The sequence below is a fragment of the Perognathus longimembris genome, chromosome 1, assembly GCF_023159225.1.
Source record: "Perognathus longimembris pacificus isolate PPM17 chromosome 1, ASM2315922v1, whole genome shotgun sequence".
Classification (NCBI taxonomy): domain Eukaryota; kingdom Metazoa; phylum Chordata; class Mammalia; order Rodentia; family Heteromyidae; genus Perognathus; species Perognathus longimembris.
In genome coordinates this window covers 159,059,542-159,067,592 of record NC_063161.1, presented here as the reverse complement: position 1 = coordinate 159,067,592, position 8,051 = coordinate 159,059,542, and positions in this window count along the sequence as shown.

Below are 8,051 nucleotides of genomic sequence, written 5' to 3'. Positions count from 1 at the left end.
CTTTGAACCACAATCCTCAGATCTCAGCCTCCTGAGTTAGCCAGGATTGCAGGCGTGAGCCACCAGTGCCTGCCTTAGAACGTTCAACTACGATGTAGCAGGCAGTGTTATGTGGAGATTTAAAATGACATTTGATTGACATTTGATGGAATGATATTGTAAATGAAAAATTTCAGAGTACACATATTTTCTTCATTTTGTAATTGTAAAAAATGAATAAACTAATTGTGTAAACAGGTGTACTGAAATGAGTCCAGAGTGGGGTCAGCAGTCTCTAAAGGGGCTCATAGGTGAAAGCTTTGGAGACTCAGATTTCTGGTCTCACAAAAGGATGAATCCAGGGCTGGAAATATGGCCTAGTGGCAAGAGCGCTTGCCTCCTACACATGAAGCTCTCGGTTCGATTCCCCAGCACCACATATATGGAAAACGGCCAGAAGGGGCGCTGTGGCTCAGGTGGCAGAGTGCTAGCCTTGAGTGGGAAGAAGCCAGGGACAGTGCTCAGACCCTGAGTCCAAGGCCCAGGACTGGCCAAAAAAAAAAAAAAAAAAGGATGAATCCAGCTCCTTAGCCCCCCAAGTTCTGAGGGGTTCTGGGCTGTTCCTTCTGCAGAGTCCATCTTGTCTTCAGTGTGTGTGAGCCTGGCCCTCTAGCATATACCCAGGGGCTGGGAATATGGCCTAGTGGTAGAGAGCTCGCCTAGCATGCATGAAGCCCTGGGTTTCATTCCTCAGCACCATATACACTGAAAAGGCCAGAAGTGGCGCTGTGGCTCAAGTGGCAGAGTGCTGGCCTAAAGCAAAAAGAAGCCAGGGACAGTGCTCAGGCCCTGAGTTCAAGCCCCAGGACTGGCAAAAAAAAAACAAAACACAAAAAACCCAAAAACCTGCATACCCAGCAGAACTGCCACAGTGATTTCTCCAGTCTGTGGACTCGGCTCAGCGGAGGAGGTGAGTAGTCAGGGTCCCACTGGCAGAAGAGAAGGGGTTTAGATAATGTGGGAAGAGCTCACATGTACATGCTGGATAGCAGGTGATTACTGGAGCCATACATTTTGCCCAATTAAACTTATGCATTTTGATCATTTTATTTTTATAACTTTGTCTCACTTAGTGCTTCCATGCCTCTATTCTCCAAAAGAAGCAAATTGTATAGATCTTAGCTTTGCCAATGACTTTTTTGTGTGTGCGCCGGTATTGGGTCTTGAACTCAGGGTCTCATGTTGTTGGTTGGCTTTTTTTTGCTCAAGGCCGGTCCTCTACCACTTGAACTACACCTCTCCACTTCTAGCTTTCTGCTGGTTAATTGGAGAAATGTGTCTGCCTGGACTGGCTTCAAACTTCAGTGCTCATTGGCCCAATTACTGTTTTTATGTAAACAGTTCCAGGAGTTTGGGTGAGAAGACCAGCGTGTGTGTGTGTGTGTGTGTGTGTGTGTGTGTGTGTGTGTGTGTGTGTGTGTTCGGACGATGCAGGAACTCAATGAGAGGACCTGAATGTGGTTTGAGATGGGGTCACCGTGGGGTCCAGAGGGGTGCCTTTACACAGACTCCCAGTCCATGGGACAAAGAGAGAACCTGACTGGAGGCTGAATCTGTTGCCTCCATGAACATTCGGTGCTAAGAACCCTGCTGCAGAGAGGAAAGGGCGGAGGAGGAAACCAGAGGATGCCTGTGCCCAGTGCCAGCAGGAAGTGGTACAGCAGCTTCAGAAAGACGACAGCAACCATAGCAGCCCCCAGCTTACTGCGAACAAGCTGGGAACAACAACCCTAAGACGTTTTAAACAACCTTGAACAGGTTCTGTGGGTGGGCCATCACTGATGGCCCCCACCAGCAGCAAGCACCCCGAGAGATGCAGCATACAGAGCACAGAGAACTCCCTTCAGTTCCCCTAACTGTGGGCCACCTGCAATGAGCCAGGTCCTAATGGGAGCTAAGCACACAGACTGTCCCAGCCTCCTGGACTGCCCCCGCTGTATACCCGCCATCCTTGCCTCTCCTCTCATGGCATTTTCCTATGCAAGGCCCCAGGACTGGGTGAACTCTGCCACTTTCCTTCTATCTGTACCCCAAGGACCAGAATAAAACCACAACTAAGCCAGCTGGCTTCACTGTAACCATGGTAACCAGCTTTAAGTGGACCCAGCAATCCACTGTGACTCTTCAGCATTTTTCCTTAATGTGCCAGTATTGAGCAGTATTACTGAGCTTTTGTGCTCAACACTAGAGCTCTACTGCTTTGAGCCCACAGCTCCATTTCTTGTTTTCTGGTGATTAACTGGAGATAAAAGTCTCATGGACTTTCCTACCCAGGCTAGCTTTGAATCATGATCCTTAGATCTCAGCCTCCAGAGTAGCTAGGATTACAGGTGTGAGCCCCCAGCACCTGGCTGTCCTTGTACTCTTGCTTTGCTTTTTTTGCTCAAGACTAGTGCTCGGCCACTTGAGCCATGCCTTTACTTCCATCTTTTTGCTGGTTCATTGGAGGCAAGAATCCTAGATTTGTCTTCCTGTGCTGGCTTTGAATCATGATCTTCAGATCTTAACCTCCCAAGAAGCTAGCATTACAGGTGTGAGCCACAGGCACCCAGCTTCTCTAGCAGTCTTGGCAGTCAGTACCCTACACCAGCTATGCACTCAGCCCTTCCACATTCTTCTGCATTCTTCACAATTCAGTAAAAACCTTAAAGCTGTCCCTCATCACCTTCTGCATGCAGATGACATGCACCCCCCACTAAGCCAGCCACTAGACCTGAGCCTTGCACACCTTGTCCAAGTTTCTCATCCTGCACTGATCCCTGCCCAAAATTGTTAGTCTGGATCGTTACTACCATACACTGGTCTCACTGGTCCTGTATGCACATATGAAATTGGTTCTCCATGTGGAATCAGCTAGCAGTTGCTGCCCACCTGCCATGGCCCCAGCCTTGAGGTGTCAGTGCAGTCAGAGCTCTCCATATGGGGCATCTTCTTTTCTTCCCATGCCTTGTACGAGCATCTATGCTTATGGTTGCTGACGGTGGAGTGAGAGGTCAGATGTGCCATCTCTCACTCAGATGACTTACAGCTCAAGTCTAACTGCAGACGATTTCCTAATCGCCCCCACCCACCTCAAGCTCTTGCATCCGCGCCAGGCTCTGCTCCCCCAGGCTTCTCACCTTCGCCAGTGATATCACTGGCGATATCACTTCTTGCTGTTTGCCAGTCCTGGGGCCTGAATTCAGGGCTTGGACACTGCCCTTGAGCTTCTTTGTGTTCAAGTGCTCTGCCACTTGAGCCACAGCACCACTTCTGGCTTCTTCAGAGTAGTTCACTGGAGATAAGTTTCACAGACTTTCCTGCCTATGCTGGTTTTGAGCCATGATCCTCAGATCTCAGCCTCCTGAGCGACTAGGATTACAGGCATGAGCCACCAGCACCTGGCTAGAATTTCAATTCTGATGACAAATATTCACCTATTTAAGAATCTCCAAGGACCAGGCAGAATAACACAAAGTAAGCCACAGGGCTCTGGAGACATGGCTCGAGTGGTAGTAAGGCACCTGCCTATTAAGTGCAAGGCCTTGAGTTCAAATCCCCCTCCCTCTAAGCCACCAGTGCCCAACTCATTCTTTTTTGTTTGGTTTTGTTTTTGGCCAGTCCTGGGGCTTGAACTCAGGGCCTGAGCACTGTCCCTGGCTTCTTTTTTGCTCAAGGCTAGCACTCTGCCACTTGAGCCACAGTGCCACTTTTGGCTTTTTCTATATATATGTGGTGCTGAGGAATCGAACCCAGGGCTTCATGTATATGAGACGAGCACTTTACCACTAGGCCGCATTCCCAGCCCCCAGCTCATTCTTGTTTTTAGTTTTAAAAAGTTGTAGCTAGATTCCAGTGGCACCCAATGTAATCCTAGCTACTCAGAAGGCTGAGATCTGGGGATCATGGTTCAAACCCAGCCCAGGCAAGAAAGTCTGGAAGACTCTCCAGTTAATTAACAAAAAGCCAGCAATAGAGCTGTGGCTATTGTGGTAGAGGAATAGCTTTGAGTACAAAAGTTCAGGGATAAAGCCCAGATGCTGAGTTCAAGCCCAGGGCTGGCAAAAAGAGAAAGAAAAAGAAAAGAAAAAAGAAGAAAAATGCTAGTACTGGGACTTGATCTCAAGGTAGACATGGACTTTCTTAGGATTGTTTGTTTGCCCCCAGTATTGGGGCTTGTACTCAAGGTTCAAGCTGGTGCTGTCCCTGAGCTGCTTTTGCTCAAGGCTGGTACTCTATCACTTGAGCCACAGCTCTACTTCTGGCTTGTTTGGTAGTTTATTGGAGGTAAGAGTCTCACAGACTTTCCTGCCTGTACTAACTTTGAACCATGATCCTCAGATCTCAGCCTCCTCAGTAGCTAGGATTACAGGCATGAGCCATGGACAAGTGTCTTCAATGTTTCAACTGGAGACATAAATCCCAGGTCCTTAGTGCTTTTAATTAGTGAATTAGCAAGTCATCAGATTTTTCTGCAGGTTGTCTATGCAAAATCTTTATTTAGAATGTCAGATGGTAGCTGTTGTCTGGAGTCCAATCCAGTAAGTGGGTTTGGTTTCATATTCTCTCTAGCAGTTGGTGATTGCCCATCATCAAGTAGTGTTTTGGGGCCAGGCACTGGTAACTCACACCTGTAATTCTAGCTACTGAGGAGACTGTCATCTGAGGACCATGGTTAAAAGCCAGCCCCAGGCAGGAAAGTCTCTGAGACTCTTATCTCCAATTAACCCAAAAGGCTAGAAGTGGAGCTGTGGCTGAAGTGGTAGAGCACTAGACTTGAGCATAAAGCTAAGGGACATCTCAGTACCAGCAAATTTAAAAAAAATGGGAAAAAGGGGTATGGGACATTTGTAATGCTTTCACACAGTGTTTTTATTACAGGCATTTTGCTCGTCATTTTTTATCATGCTTAATATAAGTGATGAACTTTTAGTGGAGTTTCCTATAAAAGAGATCAGGGCTGGGAATATGGCCTAGCGGTAAAGTGCTTGCCTTGTAAAAGAGATCAATCAGCTAGACACCACTGGCTCACACCTGTAATGCCAGCTACTCAGGAGGCCAAGATCTGAGGATTGTGGTTCAAAGCCAAACAGGCAGGAAAGTCTATGAGACTCTTTATCTTCACTAAGCTACCAAAAAAAGCTGGATGGAAGTGGAGCTGTGGCTCGAGTGGTGGAACACTAGCCTTGAGCAAAAGAAGTCCAGACTCTGGGGCTGGGAATATGGCCTAGTGGCAAGAGTGCTTGCCTCATATACATGAAGCCCTGGGTTCAATTCCCCAGCACCACATATATAGAAAAAGCCAGAAGTGGCGCTGTGGCTCAAGTGGTAGAGTGCTAGCCTTGAGCAAAAAGAAGCCAGGGACAGTGCTCAGGCCCTGAGTCTAAGCCCTATGACTGGCAAAAAAAAAAAAAAAAAGAAGTCCAGACTCTGGGTTTTAGCCCCAGGACTAGCACACACACACACACACACACACACACACACACACACACACACACACACACACACAGATCAATTGATATATTTTATTACAGGCATAAACCATAGAAATAATATACAAAACAAAAATTCTGTATATTTTTCATTTCAAGTATTTAATATTAAAACGTTTTAGAAATGTTAAATCCAGTAGGATCTGGGATGGATTCTTGTGTGTGCTAACATTGGGTCTTGTTGTGTGGGCCAGGCTGGCTCATGGGGATTACCTCATGTTTCACAGTATGGCCATTCCCAGGCCTAGAGGCCCTGCTTATTTTTTCTGAATGTCTCAGTATACTCACTTTGATAATCCTTTTGATTTCTGTAAAGTCAATAGAATGTTCCAACTTAAACTTTTTTTTTTCTTTTTGGTGTCTTGGTAAGGAATACATTTGTTTTTGGACAATGTTATCTCTTCACTTTGTTTCACTTTCCACAAGTTGCATAGTTAATGTTCTACATAGTGTATATACTTTTTTCCCTTCCTCATCCCCCCCCCCACTTTTTTTGTCAGTCATGGGGCTTGAACTCAGGACCTAGACACTCTCCCTGAGCTTTTTCGCTCAAGACTAGCACTCTATCACTTTGAGCCACAGCTCCACTTCTGGTTTTCTGAAGGTTAATTCAAGATAAGAGTCTCATAGGCTTTCTTGCCTGAGCTGGCTTTGAACTCAGCCTCCTGAGTAGCTAGGCTCATAGGCATGAGCCACTGGAACCCACTTGATCCCCCACTTTTTTTGGTCCCAGTACTAGGGCTTGAATTCAAGACCTCAAGTTCTCACTTAGATTTTTCACTGAAGGCTGGTGCTCTTCCACTTGAGCCATGTCTCTCCTTCTGGCTTCTTGCTGATTCATTGGAGATAAGAGTCTCGGGTACTTTCCTATCTGGGCTGGCTTTGAACCATGATCCTTAGATCTTGGCCTCATGAGTAGTTAGGATTACAGGTGTGAGCCACTGGTGACTGGCTATGTGATTTAAACATATAATTTTCCTTCCTTCTTTCTTTTTTATTTTTATTTTGCCAGCTCTGGGTTTGAACTCAGGGGCTGGTACTACTGTCTTTGAGCTTTTTTGCTTAAAGATAGCACTCTACCACTTGAGCCACATCTCCACTTCTGGCTTTTTTTCTTGGTTAATTGGAGATAAGAGTCTCAGAAGCTGGGTACCAGTGGCTCAGGCCTGTAATCCTAGCTACTCAGGAGGCTGAGATCTGAGGATCATGGTTCAAAGCCAGCACCAGCAGGAAAATCCATGAGACTCTTATCTCCAATTAATCACCAGAAAACCGGAAGTGGGACTGTGGCTCAAAGTGGTACAGTGCTAGACTTGAGCTGAAGAGCTCAGGGACAGGGCCCAGACTCAGAGTTCAAGCCCTACGACTACCACATTAAGAAAAAAAAAAAGTTTCACAGACTTTCCTGCAGGGGCTGGCTTTGAACCATGATCCTCATATCTCAGCCTCCTGAGTAGCTAGGATTACAGATGTGAGCCACTGGCTACTGGCTATGTGATTTAAACATAACTACTTTTTACCATTCTGGAAGCAACACAAATTGTGTTAGTTTTCTCAAAGATCCAATTTGTTGTTAATTTTCCCTGTTGCTTTTCTACTTTCTGCTTTATTGCCACTCTTTATATTTCCTTTGCTAACTTTTGATTTGTTCACTTTTTTTTGAAACTTCAGCTGCAACAGCAGAAGAGACAGTTTATTGTACATGCCTGATGTGACATTCAGCCACAACCATGAGCAATAAAGTAATGAAGTAATAAAATTATTTGATATTTTTCTTCTTTTGTAATTGTAGACATTTACAGTTTCAGGTTTTCTCCTGAGCACTAAGAGTCATTAGATCAATAACTGGTCCAGGAACCAAATGGTTCTATTAAAAAATCTGATTCTGGAATATCTGGATGTAATGGATATGGAACCAGCCCTTGAGCTCATGGCTATAATCAGCTACCTCCCTTAATAACAATTTGAATAAAGTTTGCTGCTTTGTTTTACTCTATTGTCTCTCTGATCAATTCCTTGATCGAGACTCTAGACAAGAGCCAAATAAGCCACTGGTAACAAAAATCTGGACTCCATTTGATCACATGTACACAGAAAAAAAAGGTAAAAGGGTAGTAGAAAAATGAGAGAAAACATTTGTAAATTCTTAGAATACAAAAAAAGCATTAAGGATTAAAGCACTTTGTCAAAATCTAAATATGGGCTAGGTGTCGGTGGTCCATGCTGTAATCTTGGCTATTCAGGAGCCTGAGATCTGAGGATCGTAGTTCAAAGTCAGCCCAGGCAGGTAACTCCACGAGACTTATTTCCAGTTAATCACTAAAAGAGCCAGAAGTGGAGCTATAGCCCAAGTGGTATAATGCTTCTAGCTAGTCCTGAGCAAAAAGAGTGCAGAGACAGTACCCCAGGCCCTGATTTCAAGCCCGGGGACCAGCACCAAAAAATAAAAAAATAAAAAAAAATAAATAATTTAAAATGTGCTTCAAAGTTAGCCCAGGAAGAAACATCCTTGAGACTCAATCTCCAAAATAACAAGCAAAA